We start from the raw sequence: 20,167 nt of genomic DNA on the forward strand, positions 1-20,167 counted from the left end.
ATGTCCTTTTCCATAACAACCTTAAATCTTACAGAGTTATGATCACTATCTCTGAAATGCTCCCCCATTGACACTTCTACCACTTGTCCGGCTTCATTCCCTAGGATTAGGTCCAGTACCGCCCCTCCTCTTGTAGGACTCTCTACGTGCTGGCTCAAAAAGCTCTCCTGAATGCATTTGAAGAATTCCGCCCCCTTTAAGCTTTTTGCACTAATACTATCCCCTCTCATATAGGGGAAGTTGAAATCCCCTACTATTATTACCCTATTATTTTTGCACCTCTCTGAGAGTGGTCGAAGTCTCAGTAGGGGAGCATTTCGGGAACAGTGACCGTAATTCCGTAAGTTTTAAGGTACTTGTGGATAAGGATAAGAATAGTCCTGGGGTGAAGGTGCTAAATTGGGGGAAGGCTAATTATAACAATATTAGGCAGGAACTGAAGAATTTATATTGGGGGCGGCTGTTTGAGGGTAAATCAACATCTGACATGTGGGAGTCTTTCAAACGTCAGTTGATTAGAAACCAGGACCGGCATGTTCCGATGAGGAAGAAGGATAGGTTTGGCAAGTTTTGGGAACCTTGGATAACGAGGGATATTGTGAGCCTAGTCAAAAAGAAAAAGGAAGCATTCATAAGGGCTAGAAGGCTGGGAACAGACGAAGCCCTTGAGGAATATAAAGACAGTAGGAAAGAACTTAAGTGAGGAGGGCTAAAAGAGGTCATGAAAAGTCATTGGCAAACAGGATTAAGGAGAATTCCAAGGCTTTTTATACGTATAAAAAGAGCAAGAGGGTAACCAGGGAAAGGGTTGGCCCACTCAAGGACACAGGAGGGAATCTATGTGTGGAACCAGAGTAAATGGGCAAGGGCGGCACAGTGGCGCAGTGGTTAGCACTGCAGCTTCACAGCTCCAGTGACCCGGGTTCGATTCTGGGCACTGCCTGTGCGGAGTTTGCAAGTTCTCCCTGTGACCACGTGGGTTTCCGCCGGGTGCTTTGGTTTCCTCCCACAGCCAAAAACTTGCAGGTTGATAGGTAAATTGGCCATTGTAAATTGCCCCTAGTGGTGGTAGGAGAATGGTGGGGACGTGGTAGGGAATATGGGATTAATGTAGGATTAGTATAAATGGGTGGTTGTTGGTTGGCACAGACTCGGTAGGCCGAAGGGCCTGTTTCAGTGCTGTATGACTATGACTACTAAATGAGTACTTTGTATCAGTATTCACCAAAGAGAAGGAGTTGGTGGATGATGAGTCTTGGGAAGGGAGTGTAGATAGTCTGGGTCATGTCATTATTGAAAAGGAGGAAGTGTTGGGTGTCTTGCAAAGCATTAAGGTAGATAAGTCCCCAGGGCCTGATGGAATCTACCCCAGAATACTGAGGGAGGCAAGGGAAGAAATTGCTGGGGCCTTGACAGAAATCTTTGCATCCTCATTGGCTACAGGTGAGGTCCCAGAGGACTGGAGAATAGCCGATGTTGTTCCTTTGTTTAAGAAAGGTGGCAAGGATAATCCAGGAAATTATAGGCCGGTGAGCTTATGCCAGTGGTAGGGAAATTGTTAGAGAGGATTCTTCAGGACAAGATTTACTCCCATTTGGAAACAAATGAACTTATTAGCTAGAGGCAGCATGGTTTTGTGAAGGGGAGGTCATGTCTCACTAACTTGATTGAGTTTTTTGAGGAAGTGACGAAGATGATTGATGAAGGAAGGGCAGTGGATGTTGTCTATATGGACTTCAGTAAAGCCTTTGACAAGGTCCCTCATGGCAGACTGGTACAAAAGGTGAAGTCACACGGGATCAGAGGTGAGCTGGCAAGATGGATACAGAACTGGCTCAGTCATAGAAGACAGAGGGTAGCAGTGGAAGGGTGCTTTTCTGAATGGAGGGCTGTGACTAGTGGTGTTGTGCAGGGATCAGTGCTGGGACCTTTGCTGTTTGCAGTATATATATAAATGATTTGGAGGAAAATGTAGCTTGGCTGATTGCGGACGACACAAAGGTTGGTGGAGTTGCGGATAGTGGTGAGGCTTGTGAGAGGATACAGCAGGATATAGATCGGTTGGAGACTTGGGTGGAGAAATGGCAGATGGAGTTTAATCCGAACAAATGTGAGGTAATGCATTTTGGAAGATCTAATACAGGTGGGAAGTATACAGTAAATGGCAGAACCCTTAGGAGTATTGACAGGCAGAGAGATCTGGGCGTACAGATCCACAGGTCACTGAAAGTGGCAACGCAGGTGGATAAGGTAGACAAGAAGGTATACGGCATGCTTGCCTTCATCGGTCGGGGCATAGAGTATAAAAATTGGCAAGTCATGCTGCAGATGTACAGAACATTCGTTAGGCCACACTGAGAATATTGTGTGCAATTCTGGTCGCCACACTACCAGAAGGATGTGGAGGCTTTGGAGAGGGTAGAGAAGAGGTTTACCAGGATGTTGCCTGGTCTGGAGGGCATTTGCTTTGAGGAGAGGTTGGATAAACTCAGATTGTTTTCACTGGAACGACGGAGGTGGAGGGGCGACTTGTTCGAGGTTAACAAAGTTATGAGTGGCATGGACAGAGTGGATAGTCAGAAGCTAGGGGACATAGGTTTAAAGTGTGAGGGGCAAAGTTTAGAGGGGATGTGCGAGGCAAGTTCGTTACACAGAGGGTGGTGAGTGCCTGGAACTTGCTGCCGGGGGAGGTGGTGGAAACAGGTACGATAGCGACGTTTAAGAGGCATCTTGACAAATACATGAATAGGATGGGAATAGAGGGATACGGTCCCCAGAAGTGCAGAAGGTTTTAGGTTAGACAGGCATCAAGATCGGCGCAGTCTTGGAGGGCCGAATGTCCTGTTCCTGTGCTGTACTGTTCTTTGATCTTTGTTCTTGTTCTTATTTGCCTACATATCAGCTCCTCTATTACTGTCTGACTGTTTGGAGGCCTGTAGTACACTGCCAGCCAAGTGATTGCCCCCTTTTTGTTTTTAAGTTCTACCCATATGGCCTAATTTGAGGAACCTTCTGGGATATCATCCCTCCTTACTGCAGTAATTGACTCTTTAATCAACCGTGCAATGCCACCTCCTATTTTACTCCCTCCCCTATCACGTCTGAAGATTCTATACCCTGGGATATTAAGCTGCCAGTCTTGCCCTTCCCTCAACCATGTCTCAGTGATAGCAATAATATCATATTCCCACGTGTTAATCAACACCCTCAATTCATTTGCCTTACTAGTAAGACTCCTTGCATTAAAATAGATACAATCCAGCCTTGCATTACTTGCCTGAGGCTTAACAGGTCAACATTTACTCTGTCCTCCAGGCTGACTTAGCTTCACATTTATATTTGATTGTACAACACCCCCGACTGTGCTTCCACTCTGTATCCCATCCCTCTGCCAAATTAGATTAAACCACCCCCCACAAAAGCACCAGCAAACCTCCCAGCAAGAATGCTCATCCCGTTCTGGTTCAGGTGCAACCCGTCCATCTTGTACAGATCCCACTTTTGCCAGAAACAGGCCCAGTGATCCAAGAATCTAAAGCCCTCCCTCCTGCACCATCTCCCCAACCATGTGTTCATCTGCTCTAACCTCCGATTCATATACTCACCAGCCCGTAGCACCGGAAGAATCCCAGAGATTACAACCTTTGAGGTCCTACTTTTTAATCTGCTGCTTAGCTCTGTAAATTCTTTTTGCAGGACCTCATCCCTCTTTCTACCTATGTCATTGGTACCAATGTGGACCATGACCTCTGGTTGTGCACCCTCAGCCTTCAGAATATTTTGTAGCCGCTCAGTGATATCCAAGACCCTTGCACCAGGGAGGCAACATACCATCCTGGAATCACGTCTGTGACCACAGAAACGCCTATCTGTTCCTCTAACCATAGAATCCCCTACCACTATTGCCCTCTTGTCCCTTTTTCACCATCCCAGCACAGTCGAGTCAGCCATGATATTCCGATCATGACTCTCGGTGCATTCTCCAGAGGAACCCCCTCCCTCATCGGTACTCAGAACTGAATACTGGTTCGAAAATGGGATGTCCTCTGGGGACTCCTGCACTACCTGTCCTGACTTCTTTGTCCGTCCGGCAGCCACCCAGTCACCCCCCTGACTGTGCTTGCCTGGACACGGGCTTGACTACCTCCTGAAACGTGCCATCCACGTAGTCCTCCACCTCGCGGATGCGCCACAGTGACTCCAGTCACCACTCGAGCTCTGAAACCCAAAGCTCAAGCTTCTGCAACCGAAGACACTTTCTGCAGACATTAGAATTAGAATTAGAACATTACAGCGCAGTACAGGCCCTTCGGCCCTCGATGTTGCGCCGACCTGTGAAACCATCTGACCTACACTATTCCATTTTCATCCATATGTCTATCCAATGACCACTTAAATGCCCTTAAAGTTGGTGAATCTACTACTGCTGCAGGCAGGGCGTTCCACGCCCTTACTACTCTCTGAGTAAAGAAACTACCTCTCACATCTGTCCTATATCTATCACCCCTCAACTTGAAGCTATGTCCCCTCGTGTTTGCCATCACCATCCGAGGAAAAAGACGCTCACTATCCACCCTATCTAACCCTCTGATTATCTTATATGTCTCGATTAAGTCACCTCTCCTCCTTCTTCTCTCCAACGAAAACAACCTCAAGTCCCTCAGCCTTTCCTCATAAGACCTTCCCTCCATACCAGGCAACATCCTAGTAAATCTCCTCTGCACCCTTTCCATAGCTTCCACATCCTTCCTATAATGCGGTGACCAGAACTGCACGCAATACTCCAGGTGCGGTCTCACCAGAGTTTTGTACAATTGCAGCATGACCTCGTGGCTCCGAAACTCGATCCCCCTACTAATAAAAGCTAACACACCATATACCTTCTTAACAGCCCTATTAACCTGGGTAGCAACCTTCAGGGATTTATGCACCTGGACACCAAGATCTCTCTGTTCATCTACACTACCAAGAATCTTCCCATTAGCCCAGTACTCTGCATTCCTGTTACTCCTTCCAAAGTGAATCACCTCGCACTTTTCCGCATTAAACTCCATTTGCCATCTCTCAGCCCAGCTCTGCAGCCTATCTATGTCCCTCTGTACCCGACAACATCCTTCGGCACTATCCACAACTCCACTGACCTTAGTGTCATCTGCAAATTTACTAACCCACCCTTCCACACCCTCTTCCAGGTCATTTATAAAAATGACAAACAGCAGTGGCCCCAAAACAGATCCTTGCGGTACACCACTAGTAACTAAACTCCAGGATGAACATTTGCCATCAACCACCACCCTCTGTCTTCTTTCAGCTAGCCAATTTCTGATCCAAAGCTCTAAATCACCTTCAACCCCATACTTGCGTATTTTCTGCAATAGCCTACCGTGGGGAACCTTATCAAACGCCTTACTGAAATCCATATACACCACATCCACTGCTTTACCCTTATCCACCTGTTTGGTCACCTTCTCGAAAAACTCAATAAGGTTTGTGAGGCACGACCTACCCGTCACAAAACCGTGCTGACTATCTCTAATGAACTTATTCTTTTCAAGATGATTATAAATCCTGTCTCGTATAACCTTTTCCAACATTTTACCCACAACCGAAGTAAGGCTCACAGGTCTATAATTACCAGGGCTGTCTCTACTCCCCTTCTTGAACAAGGGGACAACATTTGCTATCCTCCAGTCTTCCGGCACTATTCCTGTCGACAATGACGACATAAAGATCAAGGACAAAGGCTCTGCAATCTCCTCTCTAGCTTCCCAGAGAATCCTAGGATAAATCCCATCTGGCCCAGGGGGCTTATCTATTTTCACACTTTCCAAAATTGATAACACCTCCTCCTTGTGAACTTCAATCCCATCTAGCCTAGTAGCCTGAATCTCAGTATTCTCCTCAATAACATTGTCTTTCTCCACTGTAAATACTGACGCAAAATATTCATTTAACACTTCCCCTATCTCCTCTGATTCCACACACAACTTCCCACTACTATCCTTGATTGGCCCTAATCTAACTCTAGTCATTCTTTTATTCCTGATATACCTATAGAAAGCCTTAGGGTTTTCCCTGATCCTATCCGCCAATGACTTCTCGTGTCCTCTCCTTGCTCTTCTTAGCTCTCCATTTAGATCCTTCCTGGCTAGCTTGTAGCTCTCAAGCGCCCTAACTGAGCCTTCACGTCTCATCCTAACATAAGCCTTCTTCTTCCTCTTGACAAGCGCTTCAACTTCTTTAGTAAACCACGGCTCCCTCGCTCGACAACTTCCTCCCTGCCTGACAGGTACATACTTATCAAGGACACACAGTAGCTGCTCCTTGAATAAGCTCCACATTTCGATTGTTCCCATCCCCTACAGTTCCCTTCCCCATCCTACGCATCCTAAATCTTGCCTAATCGCATCATAATTTCCTTTCCCCCAGCTATAATTTTTGCCCTGCGGTATATACCTGTCCCTGCCCATCGCTAAGGTAAACCTAACCGAATTGTGATCACTATCACCAAAGTGCTCACCTACATCTAAATCGAACACCTGGCCGGGTTCATTTCCCAGTACCAAATCCAATGTGGCATCGCCCCTGGTTGGCCTGTCTACATACTGTGTCAGAAAACCCTCCTGCACACACTGGACAAAAACTGACCCATCTAAAGTACTCGAACTATAGTATTTCCAGTCGATATTTGGAAAGTTAAAGTCCCCCATGTTTGACAAGGCCACATGGCACGTCCACAACTTCCCACATTGCACAGGAGGAACATTCCGCTTGGCCAAGCTGCCCTGTCATTACTTACTTTTATAATGAAAAAATAGTGTAATAACTTACCAGCTATTTACAATCAACTTTCATCCCCTGTACCCTTGAGGCTGAGGAAAAAAAAGACCAAAGAGCACCTTCCACCGCCCCCAGCCAATGAAAATACCCACACTTAACTTAAAGCCTCACTCCATACAAACAGCACTAGTATAGCCAGTAAATACTAAAAATTTACAGGTAGCTATCCTGGGGCTTTAATTTAAAAGGAGCCTTTTTTTTATAACTCCAATCAATCACAGTTTTCCCCAGACAATAACAGCTGCCGCCCACCCACCAATCAGTGCACAGAATTTCAGTGATGTCACTGTTTTTTAATACTAAATCCAAATCCAAATATCCTGTTATCCCGATTTCTCTTTATTCTCCACTCTTTCATTTTACCTCTATTCTTTTTCTAATTTTATCTTTAATTCACTTTCTTCTGTCAGGTCCGTTTTCTGTAATCCTTTCCCTGCCCTTAAAAAAAGGACAACCTCAATTATCTTCTCGATTCTCCCTCAAGGTGTCCACATTATAGTTGGGAGTGTTTTAAAAAGACTGGATTTTCACTGGTTAACAGGTTTCGAAGGAAGTTTTTTTTCTCTTTAGCCAATCAACAGCTTACACTTGGAGCATTGCCATGCATGAGTCATAGAAACTAGGCCAAGGTTTGATGCATATAAACAACAAATTGAAAGCAGTAAACCTTTTAAAAAGTGCAATCTCTATTTTCTCTATGTACCTCTCTGGTCTGGTCCTCTTTATTGCTGCAGTTTATTTCTGTTTCCAGTGGCTTTTGTTGGCTTTCTTGCAGCACTTAGACAAGGAAAACATGCAAAATATGGAAGAAGAACCATTTAGACATGGAAAGGTACACTAGAATATGAAAAAAAAGTTATTGAGAGTAGAAGGTAGTCACAAGAGGTGTGGAGAGAGAAAAGGTTGAAAGATACCAGAACATAAATCGGGTTAAGCTCCAACAAGAGAGAATCTAACCCCTTGACATTCAATGGCATTATCATCGCTGAATCCCGCACTATCAACATCCTAGGGGTTACCATTGAGCAGAAACTGAACTGGAGTAGCCATATAAATACCGTGGCGACAAGAGCAGGTCAGAGGCTAGGAATCCTGTGGCGAGTAACTCACCTCCTGGCTCCCCAAAGCCTGTCCACCATCTACAAGGCACAAGTCAGGAGTGTGATGGAATACTCTCCACTTGTTTGGATGGATGCCGCTCCAACAACACTCAAGAAGCTCAACACCATCCAGGACAAAGCAGCCCGCTTGATTGGTACCCCATCTACAAACATTCACTCCCTCCACCACCAACGCACAGTGGCAGCAGTGTGTACCATCTATAAGATGCACTGCAGCAACGCACCGAGGCTCCTTAGACAGCACCTTCCAAACCCACGACCTCTACCAACTAGAAGGACAAGGGCAGCAAATGCATGGGAACACCACCACCTTCAAGTTCCCCTCCAAGTCACACACCATCCTGACTTGGAACTATATCGCTGTTCCTTCACTGTCGCTGGGTCAAAATCCTGGAACTCCCTTCCTAACAGCACTGTGGATGTACCTACCTCCCATAGACTACAGCAGTTCAAGAAGGCAGCTCACCGCCACCTTCTCAAGGGCAATTAGGGATGGGCAATAAATGCTGGCATAGCCAGTGATGCCCACATCCCATGAATGAATAAAAAAAATCTAAGTGTTAGTTTGGTATTAAAATCATTCTGCTATAGTATTATCACCATGTACCTAGTCTACATACTAAAGCATGCTTGAGGTGTATGGTAGCATAGTGGTATGTTATTGGACTAGTAATCTAAAGACCTGGGCTAATAATCTGGAAACATATGTTCAAATTCCACCACAGCAGCTTGGGAATTTCAATTCAGTTAAATTAATCTGGAATTAAGAAGTTAGCATCAGTAATGTTGACCATGGAACTACTGGATTGCTGCCAAAACCATCTGGTTCACTAATGTCCTTTAGAAAAGGAAATCTGCTGTCCTTACCTGGTCTGGCCTATGTGGAACTCCACACCCGCAGCAATGTGGTTGACCCTTAACTGCCTTCTTAAAATGGCCTTGCAAGTCATTCAGTTGTGTAGGGATGGGTAATAAATGCTGGCCTTGCCAATAATGCCCACATCCTGTGAATGAATTAAATCTTTAGTATATGTTTTATAGTCATAATGTGCACGCTATTTTGCTTTGGTATATAGTCTATAATTTATGTGATTTGTGCATTGGTATACATGCTCTAGTATGTACTTCAGTATATGAGCAGTAGTCTATGTACAAAGTATACATGAGAAATACATGAGCCAGAATGAATACCTCTACATTGACAATACAGTAACAATTTGGTAAAATTGCAGCCAGTAACATTATAATAAGCTTCTGACAAATTGGCCCAGAAATTTTAGCAGTAATTGAGCCCTTAAATTTTTTTTAACATATATTTTTCTCTTAAAGAAGGAGAATTAATGATGTGATTGAGTCAATAGCCTTCAAAAGAGTTAAAAAGCCAAGAGTTTGATTCAGCTGATTTGACATTAGTAGACACAAGGATGATTCGGTGGTCAACTAATCTCAACTGCTTGTATTAATTCAGTACCTTCACGCAGTCGGGATCAGTAACTTCTCTAAGTCAGTTCTCCAGTAACTTTGTCAGTGTTCACTATTTAAAAGACAAGAATTGCTTGGAATCAAAAAGATAGAAAAAGCAAAGGAACTATTATTGATCTTAATGGTTCAATTCTAAATGGGTTCCTGATGCTCATCCACTCACGTTCTAAATAAAACAACTTATGTAGAGATGCACATGTACATAAAAAAGGTCAACATCTCCAATGCTGCTCCTGCAGGTCCTGCATTCTGATTCGTCTTGGCATGCCTCCATCTTTTTTAATGTTTCTGGGAGCTCCATTACTTTTTTTGAGGCTTACTCCTCATCTCCATCAATAGTAAAGTTGCCTTCCGCCTGCTAGCAAGTGATTCCAAATCTCTTTGGAACAATTCCACTTTACTCATGTGGGAAATGATATTCCCAGAGATAGCCTCACATTCCTGCATTATTAAACATTCTTTGGATTCTCCATTGTCTTGGTCAGATTTCAGCCTCAATAGTTGGCGACAGCTCAGGGGTCTCAATATTCCGCTCATTCATTTCAGTGATCACGTCATCTTTCTTGCTGGTATCAAGTTATTAACAAATAGATTAGTATTACTATTGATACTTTGATGGACTTAAATTCCAAGAAAACAAACTCATTCACTTTCTCTCTAAGTTTTATTGATGATAACAACTTGCATTTTATATTGTACATTTAAGGTAAGAATCAGGTGTTGCATAAATGGAAATGGAAAAGGAAAGAATGTTGAGCCATGGAGGCAGAGATTATGAGGACTGACTGAAAGCTTGTTTGAAACAATGAGTTTTAAGAAGGGATTTAAAGGTGCAAAGAGAAGTGGAGAGGCAGAAGGGTTTAGGGATGGAGTTTGAGAGAGCGAGGAAGAGCTGGCTGAAAGCTATGGCACCCATGGTGGAGTGAGGGGACAAAAGGCCAAAGTCAGGGTTTTAAAGGATATAAGGTTGGAGAAGGCTGAAGAACTAGGGCAGGTGGGGATGAAGATGAGAAACTTAAATTTTTAGTACCATGGGGGACAGAGAATCACTATAAAAGAAGACTAAACCGGCATTTATATAGCAACTCTCATGACCTTAGGAGGTCCCAAAGCACTTTACAGCCAATTAAACACTTTTGAAGTGTAGTCACCATTGTAATCTGGGGAAACACAGCAGCTAATTTGCATACAGCAAGCTTCCACAATCAAAACAATGAGATAATGACCAGATAATCTGTTTTAGTGATGTTGGATGAGAGAGAAATATTGGCCAGACACCAGGAAAACTTCCATTCTTTTCTTCAAATAGTGTCATGGGATCGTTCACATCCACCTGGGGCCTCGGTTTACCATCTCACCCAAAAGACAACATTTCCTGTATTTGAGTGCAGGGTCAGCCTGGATTATGTGCTCAGTTCTCTGGAGTGGGACTCAACTCTACAACCTTCTGAATCAGAGGCAAGAGTCCTAATTACTGAGCCACGGCTAACCAGGCAACCAAGTAGGACTGGGTGATAGGGCAGTGGGACTTAGTGTCATAGAGAGATACAGCACTGAAACAGGCTCTTCGGTCCACCGAGTCTGTGCCGACCAACAACCACCCATTTATACTAATCCTACATTAATCCCATATTCCCTACCACATCCCCACCATTCACCTACCACCTATCTACACTAGGGGCAATTTACAATGACCAATTTACCTTTCAACCTGCAAATCATTGGCTGTGGGAGGAAATGGGAGCGCCCAGCAGAAACCCGCACAGTCACAGGGAGAACTTGCAAACTCCGCACAGGCAGTACCCAGAACCAAACCCGGGTCGCTGGAGCTGTGAGGCTGCAGTGCTAGCCACTGCACCACTGTGCCACTGTGGGACAGGGTACAGGTTGGTGCATTTTTGACAAGTTGGATTCTATGGAGGATAGAGGAAGGTCAACCAGAAATGGAGCAATCGAGTCTAGGGGATAGTATGTGAGGATTGACGCAGAGCTTGGGGTCAAACAGGATGCCAAGGTTTCACACTGTCATGCATAGGTAACCTCTGCTTACTTTTTCAGGAAGGTGCATGTTTTGCCACATCCCTTTTATGATATCTGAATATTGACAGATACAATTCTACTGTTGGAGTCCTCATGAACTTTTTGCTGTCTTGGATGAAGTGAGACTGATAAAGTAGTGGCATTAGGATCTTACCAATGTCATGACCTTGCAGAATTAATGATTATTTATTGAACCAGTGTTGTTGGAGCATATATTTGGATGTGGAAAAGCAACTGCTCCTCGGCCTCTTCAAGAGCATAACTGTAACTGTAACTATGGTTACTAAGCAGCTTCAAGTGGCTTGACTTCTGATTTTTCCCTCATTTCCTTTAAGAAGCACCTCACTTCTAACAAGCATCTCACCTTGGCAGTCTCAGTGAGATTGGCAGCTCATGGTGTAAGCCTTAGCTCAGCAGTAGCTCTCACCTCGGAATCAGAAGGTCTTGAGTTCATAATCCCACTTCAGAAACTTGAGCACATAATCTATCTAGGCTGACACTCCATCACTATTTAAATGTAAATTACACACAGCATAGAAACAGGCCATTCAACCCAAAAGGTCCATGACGATTTTAATGTCCATACAAGCTTCCTCCCACTCCTCTTCATCTAACCCCATCAACATACCCTTCTATGGTGAGGTCGCACCTGGAGTACTGTGTACAGTTTTGGTCCCTGAATTTAAGAAAGGATATGCCGGCATTGGAGGCAGTTCAAAAGAGATTCACTAGGCCGATTCCTGGGATGAAGGGGTTGACTTATCAAGAATGGCTGAACAGGTTAGGCCTTTATTTATTAGAATTTAGAAGAATGAGGGGTGATCTTATTGAAAAGTACACGATTCTGAGGGGGCTTGACAGGGTAGATGTTGAGAAGATGTTTCCACTAGTGGGGGAATCTCGAACTAGGGGACATAGTTACAGAATAAGGGGACACTCATTTAAAACTGAGATGCGAAGGAATTTTTTCTCTCAGAGGGTAGTGAATGTCTGGAACTCTCTACGCCAGAGAGTTGTGGAGGTTAGATCACTGAAAGTATTTAAAGAGGAAGTAGATAGATTTTTGAAATATCGGGGAGCTGAGGGCTATGAGGAGCTGGCACGCAAGAGGGGTTGAGGACTGGGGCAGATCAGCCGTGATCTTATTGAACGGCAGGGCAGGCTTGAGGGGCCGAATGGCCTACTCCTGCTCCTATTTCTTATGCTGTTATGTTCTTATTCATTTTTCCCTCATGTGTTTATCTAGCTTTCTCTAGCTGCTCACTTCATGTGATAGCGAGTTCCACATTCTAACCATTCTCTGGGTAAAGCGGTTTCTTCTGAGTTTCCTATTTGATTTATAAGGAGTATCCTATATTTATGACCCCGTGTTCTGGTCTTCCCAATTGGAAATATCTTCTCTACATCTACCCTAGCAACCCTTTCATAATCGTAAAGTCCTCTATTAGGTAACCCCTCAATCTTCTCACCAATATCATAAGGCTGAGAAAAGAGCCACAGCCTGTAAGTTCTTTTCTGATAGATATAACCTCTCAGTTGTGGCATCATCCCAAAAAATCTTTTTTGCACCTTCTCCAGCACTTCCAAATCCTTTTAATGATATGGAGACCAGAGCTGTCACAGTGTTCCTGTGCAGTCTAACCCAGGCTCAATACAAGATTAACATAACTTCACTACTTTTCAATTCTACCCCTCTAGAAATGAACCCCAGTTGCTTTTTTTTAAATGGCTTTATTAATCTGTGTCACTACTTTTAGTGATTTGGGTATCTATACCCCCAGATGCCTTTGCTCCTCTACCTCATTTAACCACTTCTTTTCCAAGGAATATGTGGCTTTCTTATTCTTCCTACCAAAATGTATCATCTCACACTTAGAGTCATACAGTCAGAGTTATACAGCACAAAAACAGGCCCTTCAGCCCATCATGTCTGTGCCAGCCATCAAGCACCTAACTATTCTAATTCCATTTTCCAGCACTTGGCCTGTAGCCTTGTATGCTATGGCGTTTCAAGTGCTCATCTAAATACTCCTTAAATGTTGTGAGGGTTCCTGCCTCTACCATTTCTTCAGGCAGTGCATTCCAGATTCCAACAACCCTCTGGGTGAAAAATTGTTTCCTCAAATCCCCTCTAAACATCCTGCCCCTTACCTTAAATCTATGCCCCCTGGTTATTGACCCTTCCACTAAGGGAAAAAGTTTCTTTCTATATAACCTATCAATGCCCCTTATAATTTTGTATACCTCAATCATATCCCCCCTCAGCCTTCTCTGCTCTAAGAAAAACAACCCTCGCCTTTTCCGTCTATCTTCATAGCTGAAATGCTCCAGCCCAGGCAACATCCTGGTGAATCTCCTCTGCACCCTCTCCAGTGCAATCACATCCTTCCTATAGTGTGGTGCCCAGAACTGTACACTGTACTCCAGCTGTGGCCTAACTAGCATTTTGTACAGCTCCATCATAACCTCCCTGCTCTTATAATCTATGCCTCAGCTAATAAAGGCAAGTATCCCACATGCCTTCCTAACCACCTTATCCACCTGTGCTGCTGCCTTCAGTGATCTATGGACAAGTACACCAAGGTCCCTCTGACCCTCTGTACTTCCTAGGGTCCTACCATCCATTGTATATTCCCTTGCCTTGTTAGTCCTCCCAAAATGCATCACCTCACCCTTCTCAGTATTAAATTCCATTTGCCACTGCTCTGCCCATCTTACCAGCCCATCTATATCATCCTGTAATCTAGGGCTTTCCTCCTCACTATTTACGACACCACCAATTTTTGTGGTTATCTCATTTGAATCACAAAAATATATATATATATTCGATATACACTTATCCATATCGACATTCATTTGTCAATTACATGCCCATTCTGCAAGTTTATTACTGTCTTCCTCTATTTTGTCGCTGTCTTCCTTGAATAAATTCATGCCCCAATTTGGTGTTTTGCCACAACTTTTGAAATTGTAACTTCCAATTCCCAAGTCCAAATCGTTTCTGTAAATGATGGACATGTGGTAGTCCCAGCGCTGATTCTTTCTTTCTTCATGACTACAGCAGTTTTTAAAGATGGTTTGTTTTAAATGAAAAAGCGTTTTGACCCATTTGACCTCACCCAGCCAGAATACCAGTGGTACCTTGTTCCCATTGCAACTATAGGGAGTAATTACATGGGTCTGTGTACTGCACGTGCCTTAATTTCTGATGTGTTGCTTGGGCGCTAAGCTTCCCACCCATAGCTCGGACCTGCACCATTATCCCATTAATGATACCTTGGTTTAATGGCCTATCTGATCAAGGATACTCCCAGCAATGCAAGACTGTATTCTTGTCCCAGCAATATTCAAGTAATGTTGAGTATCTTAATGTATTTTTCTTCCTCATTTAATATTTAGTATTATTTTATTTTATGAATAATTTTTCCTGTATAAATGGAATAATTTACTTTGCAACCGTTAGCCATTTGGATTTCATTTTTATTTTTCAGCTAATAGATAGAATCATAGAATCATACAGCACAGATAGGGCCATTCAGTCCCTTGTGCCTGTGCTGGCCCTTTGAAGTAGCTGTCCAAATTAGTCCCACACCTCAGCTTTCTCCCCACAACCCTGCAAATTAGTTGTTGCCTCTTCTGGATCAAACCATGGTATGAAGGTTTATGCAACCCCACTGACCTTTTTTGGGGCCTCTTCCATTTCTGCTCCTCATGCTGGGTGCAGTCCCAGCAGTGGCCACTGCTCCCAGTGGCACTGCTGGGACTGAAGAGCTGCCAGCCTGCAGATTGGCTGGCAGCTCTTGGTGGTGGGACTTCCTGCCTCAGAGGGGCAGAAACAGCAGAAGCATTGGCTGGAATTTTACATGGTGGCAGAGGTCCCACCCACCGGCTTGAAAGTGAGGGGCGGACCCACCTCCAGCAGGCCTAGAAGCCACGCAGCAATTTTGCATGGCCCAGGCCCTTAATTGGCCTTGAGCGGGACTTTTGTTGCCTCAGTCTCAATCTCTGGAATACCCTCCCTACACCTCTCCACTTCTCCACCTCACTTTCCTCCTTTAAGACACTCCTTGAAACCTACCTCTTTCAGCAGGCCTTTAGCCATCTGCCCTAATATTTCCTCTTGTGGCTCGGTGTCATACTTTGTTTTATAATGCTCCTGTAAAGCGTCTTGGAATGTTTTATCACTTTAAAGGTGCTATATAAATATAGGTTGTTGCTGTTGTTATAAATATAAGTTGTTGTTACTTCTTGGCGAGACCATCCAAAGACATGAAGTTAGCTTCCACAAGCACACGGACAATTCACAACTCTACCTCCCTACCAGTTCTTCTGACCCCTCCGCTGTCTCTGTGTTATCAGGTTGCTTATCTGATGTCCAGTTTTGGATAAGCTACAATTTCCTCCAGATAAACATCAGGAAGACCTTTAGCCCCCGCCACAAACTCCGTACCTTCCCCATTGATTCCACCCCCTTCTCCAGCCATTATCTCAGGTTGAACCAGACAATTCGAAGCCTCGACTCCAAGCTGACCTTTCCCCTCCTCCTTTAAGATCCCCTTAAAACTCATCTCTTTGATAAAACTTTTGGCTACCCCTCCAAGTATCTTCCTTCTTTTGGCTTGATGCCAATTTGTTTAGCCTGGTTACACCTCTGTGAAGTGCCTTGGGATGATTGCTATGTTAGTAATGCCATATTGTTGATATTTGTTGTTGTTCTTGTTGGTTGAAAATTGATGATGGTGTTGGTAGTAGTGACGATGATGCTGATGCTCCGATCCAGTTAATTTTCCTTACATTGCTGCCCGCTAGTTTCTCAGTTTTCACCAATTAACTCTAACTCAATCATCTGTCTCAGCATTCATTGATCGTTTTCCTGTAGCTTTCATTCTTCTCAGAACGGATGCGTTATTGTCATCATTTTCATAACTAGTACGCAAACATCACTCTGCAAGACCTTTAATTTCTCATTCATCTCTGCGTAACAGATTTCTATTGCATTTTAGGTTTGAAAGCCATTCAGGCTTTGATGCTGTGAGGAGAAGCTGAAAAATTGAAACTACGTTGCGTGATATTAAGAGGGTATGTGTCAAAAGCAATTTCCCTGTACACTGTTTTAACAAAGTCACTCACCTGCTTTAATAAACAGATGGTGTCTATGGTAAAATTCCCCAATATACTTCGTATGAATGCCTTAACTTGTTTGTTCCTAATGGCCAAAGTGGGATTTCACTTAAACTATTTCTTTTAGTGAAATATAAATGCTTTCTGCACACAAGGCTGACAATCTTGGCTAACATTATAAAGGTTATATTTATCAGGAAAGGCTGATCAGGCTGGGGCTCTTTTCTATAGAAAAGAGGAGGCTGAAGGGTGGCCTAATCGAGGTCTTTAAAATTATGAAGGGGTTCGATAGGGTAGATGTAAAGAAGATGTTTCCACTTGTGACGGAGACCAAAACTAGGAGGCATAAATATGTGATAGCTCCTAATCAATACAATATGGAATTCAGGAGAACGTTCTTTACACAGAGAGTGGTTACAATGTGGAACTTGTTACCACATGGAGTAGTTGAGGCAAATAGCATAGATGCATTAAGGGCATTAGATAGGTACATTAGGACGAAACAAATAGGAGGATATGTTGATAGGGTTAGATGAAGAGGTGTGGGAGGCTGCTCATGTGGAGCATAAATGGTGGTATGGACCAGTTGAGCTGAATGGTCCCATTCTGTGCTGTATAGTCTATGTAACTTCTGATCGGTGAAGTTGGCTTATGATCATTTAACGCATTCGGACTGTATCCCTGCAAGTATTATTTTTAGACAGGCACTAAGCCACTCTGCATGATATGAGACGATTCAGCATAGTCCCACCAATTTAAGAATGATTGCACTGCACAGAGTATTTAATCATCTCTTCTGAAATCATCCTCTTAACACACACTTCTGTTCTAGCCAGATGTTCAACTAAACTTTTTTCCTATTACAGATGTTAATCAAGATGGCAATGTGTTTTACATAGAAATGCACAGAAGTTACAACATGGCAACAGGCCATTCAGCCCAACCAGTCCGTGTCAATGTTCCATTAACAAATAGTTCTAAACACATTTACCCATCTAAATCCTTTCACAGGCGGCACAGTGGCGCAGTGGTTAGCACCGCAGCCTCACAGCTCCAGTGACCCGGGTTCAATTCTGGGTACTGCCTGTGTGGAGTTTGCAAGTTCTCCCTGTGTCTGCGTGGGTTTCCTCTGGGTGCTCCGGTTTCCTCCCACATGCCAAAGACTTGCAGGTTGATAGGTAAATTGGCCATTATAAATTGCCCCTAGTATAGGTAGGTGGTAGGGAAATATAGGGACAGGTGGGGATGTGGTAGGAATATGGGATTAGTGTAGGATTAGTATAAATGGGTGGTTGATGGTCGGCACAGACTCGGTGGGCCGAAGGGCCTGTTTCAGTGCTGTATCTCTAAAAAAAAACATCTTTTCCTTTGTTCACCTATCTAATCTAATCTTTAATGCTGGCCCAGTTTTTACCTAACACTGGAACTGAGTTCCCCAGTCTCACAACTCTCTCTGTGAAGATGTTTCTTCTGCCTTTTTGTGCTAAATCTCTTTCACTTAATCTATGGTTCCCCCATCTTTGACCCCTCAGCTATTGGAAACCCCTGCTCATCCTTTCATTATTTTAAGCACTTCTATCGTATTTCTCCATAATCTGATCCAGACTTACAGAGGAATTTCCATTGTCTGCACTTCTGTTGTTTGTCTTCCTGATTATCTGCTGGAACGTTCATGCAAGACTCTTGCAAGATGCTACACAGCCAGCCAATGCCATTTGGACTTTCCTGTGCTGAGAGCATTGCTGTACCGGGCACGTAAGGCTAGAATTTGGAATCCTTCAATTATATAGAATTGCAAAGAATTTCCTGCAGAGGAACAGGTCATTCAGTCTATGCCAGTATTTATAATCCACATGCAGCAATTCCCGTTCCGGCTGAGGTAGACTTGGGGACCTGCCTCTTCACCCTGCCCCTGTTGGTGGAATACGGATGTTAATCTGTGATGCCGATACAACCAAAACAGAAGCAGAAGTGCCTCCTCCCACCCTCCTTCATCCTACCCTATCAGTGTGACGTTCTATTCCTTTCTCCTTCATGTATTTATCTAGCTTCCCCTTAAACACTTATATTCTATTCACTTCAACTACTCCAAGTGGTACTCTCTGGATAAGGAGGTTTCTCCTGAATTCCTTATTGGATTTATTAGTGTCTGTTTTATATTTATAAGCTCTAGTTTCGGACTAGTAGAAACATTTTCTCTATGTCCAGCCACTGCCCCAAAGAAATGAAATAGAAACAGAAAATGCTTGATCCACTCAACAGGTCAGACAGCATCTGTTCAGAGTTAAATATTTCAGAATGATGACTTTTCATCAGAACTGTTGAGATGCAAAGGTTTTTAAGCAATTGCAGAACCAGAGTAAAGGAGGCCAGGGAATAACAAAAGGGAGATTTCTCCAATCAGGTGGAGGGCAGGAGTGATTCAATAACAAAAGTAACAGAAATGGTAATGAGACAAGTTTTGTTAAAATTCAGATAGTCAGGCAGTGAAGGATAGAACTGGAACCTAATCTTAATACACTTAGAAGCTTTTACTGACAGAGACACACATCACGTATCATACATCTCCAATCCAACAAGCAGTTTCAGTCTGTTCCTATGTATATGAGCACAGGTGAGTCCCCAGTTAATGCCCACCACCTGAATACAATCAAACACCCAATTAATATACAACTAACAAGTATAGAAACAAAAGAATGGGTCTAGAGGAGATATAAATGGTTTCAGCAGAGGAAGAGGGAAGCATGGAAAATTTGGCAAAGTGGCAAAGGCTTTCGTGGCCCAGGAACGTAGAAGACAAAAGGCAGGTAGACCCTGGGGTGCTGACCACCCCATTGGTCATTTACTGATAGGGAATCCCCACCCCAAACACCAGCCGACACCTTCTCCACTCCCTGAACTCTGTGACCTCTGGAATGAGTTCTTTATGTTGTCTTATGCAACATAAATGAGATGCGTGGAGTCCAGTTCATTGAAGATCTCAAACAAGTTTATTAACAGCTAAACTATTGTGAACAGTACATAGCAAATTATTCACAGAACCTTCCTCTAGGTGTTACAGTTGCAGAGTGACCCTGCCCTGTAGTTGCATGACTACATCCTGGTACTTAGCTCATTAGCATACTGAAATCTTAAAGGGACATCACTCTCAAAGCGATCATACAACACCTCTACATTAGCAGGGCAGCACCCTTCCATTTTCCCAATGCAATCTCATACTCCTAATTGGTAGCAGAATTTCAAGTGCGATGTTACTTCTGTTGAAAGTCACTGTGCAGAACAAATAAGCTATAATGCTCATGCTAGCTTCACATTGTCTTGGACAATTAGAAACACAATTCCAAAGACATTTGGCAGCTATTACAAAGAAAATTATCCCAGCACTGGAAAGAGAAAAAAGAGGAAAGAAATCTTCTCCTTGATAATCAACACAATCCTCTCTGTAGGTTTTACCTGCAGGCACTCTCCACATACATTGGCGTGTTCATCACAGTTATCTTTAATGATGAAAAATGCACTGAAGACTGTAACATTCAAATAAACTAGCAAGACAATGAGAGTTC

The sequence above is a fragment of the Heterodontus francisci genome, chromosome 27, assembly GCF_036365525.1.
Source record: "Heterodontus francisci isolate sHetFra1 chromosome 27, sHetFra1.hap1, whole genome shotgun sequence".
Classification (NCBI taxonomy): Eukaryota; Metazoa; Chordata; class Chondrichthyes; order Heterodontiformes; family Heterodontidae; genus Heterodontus; species Heterodontus francisci.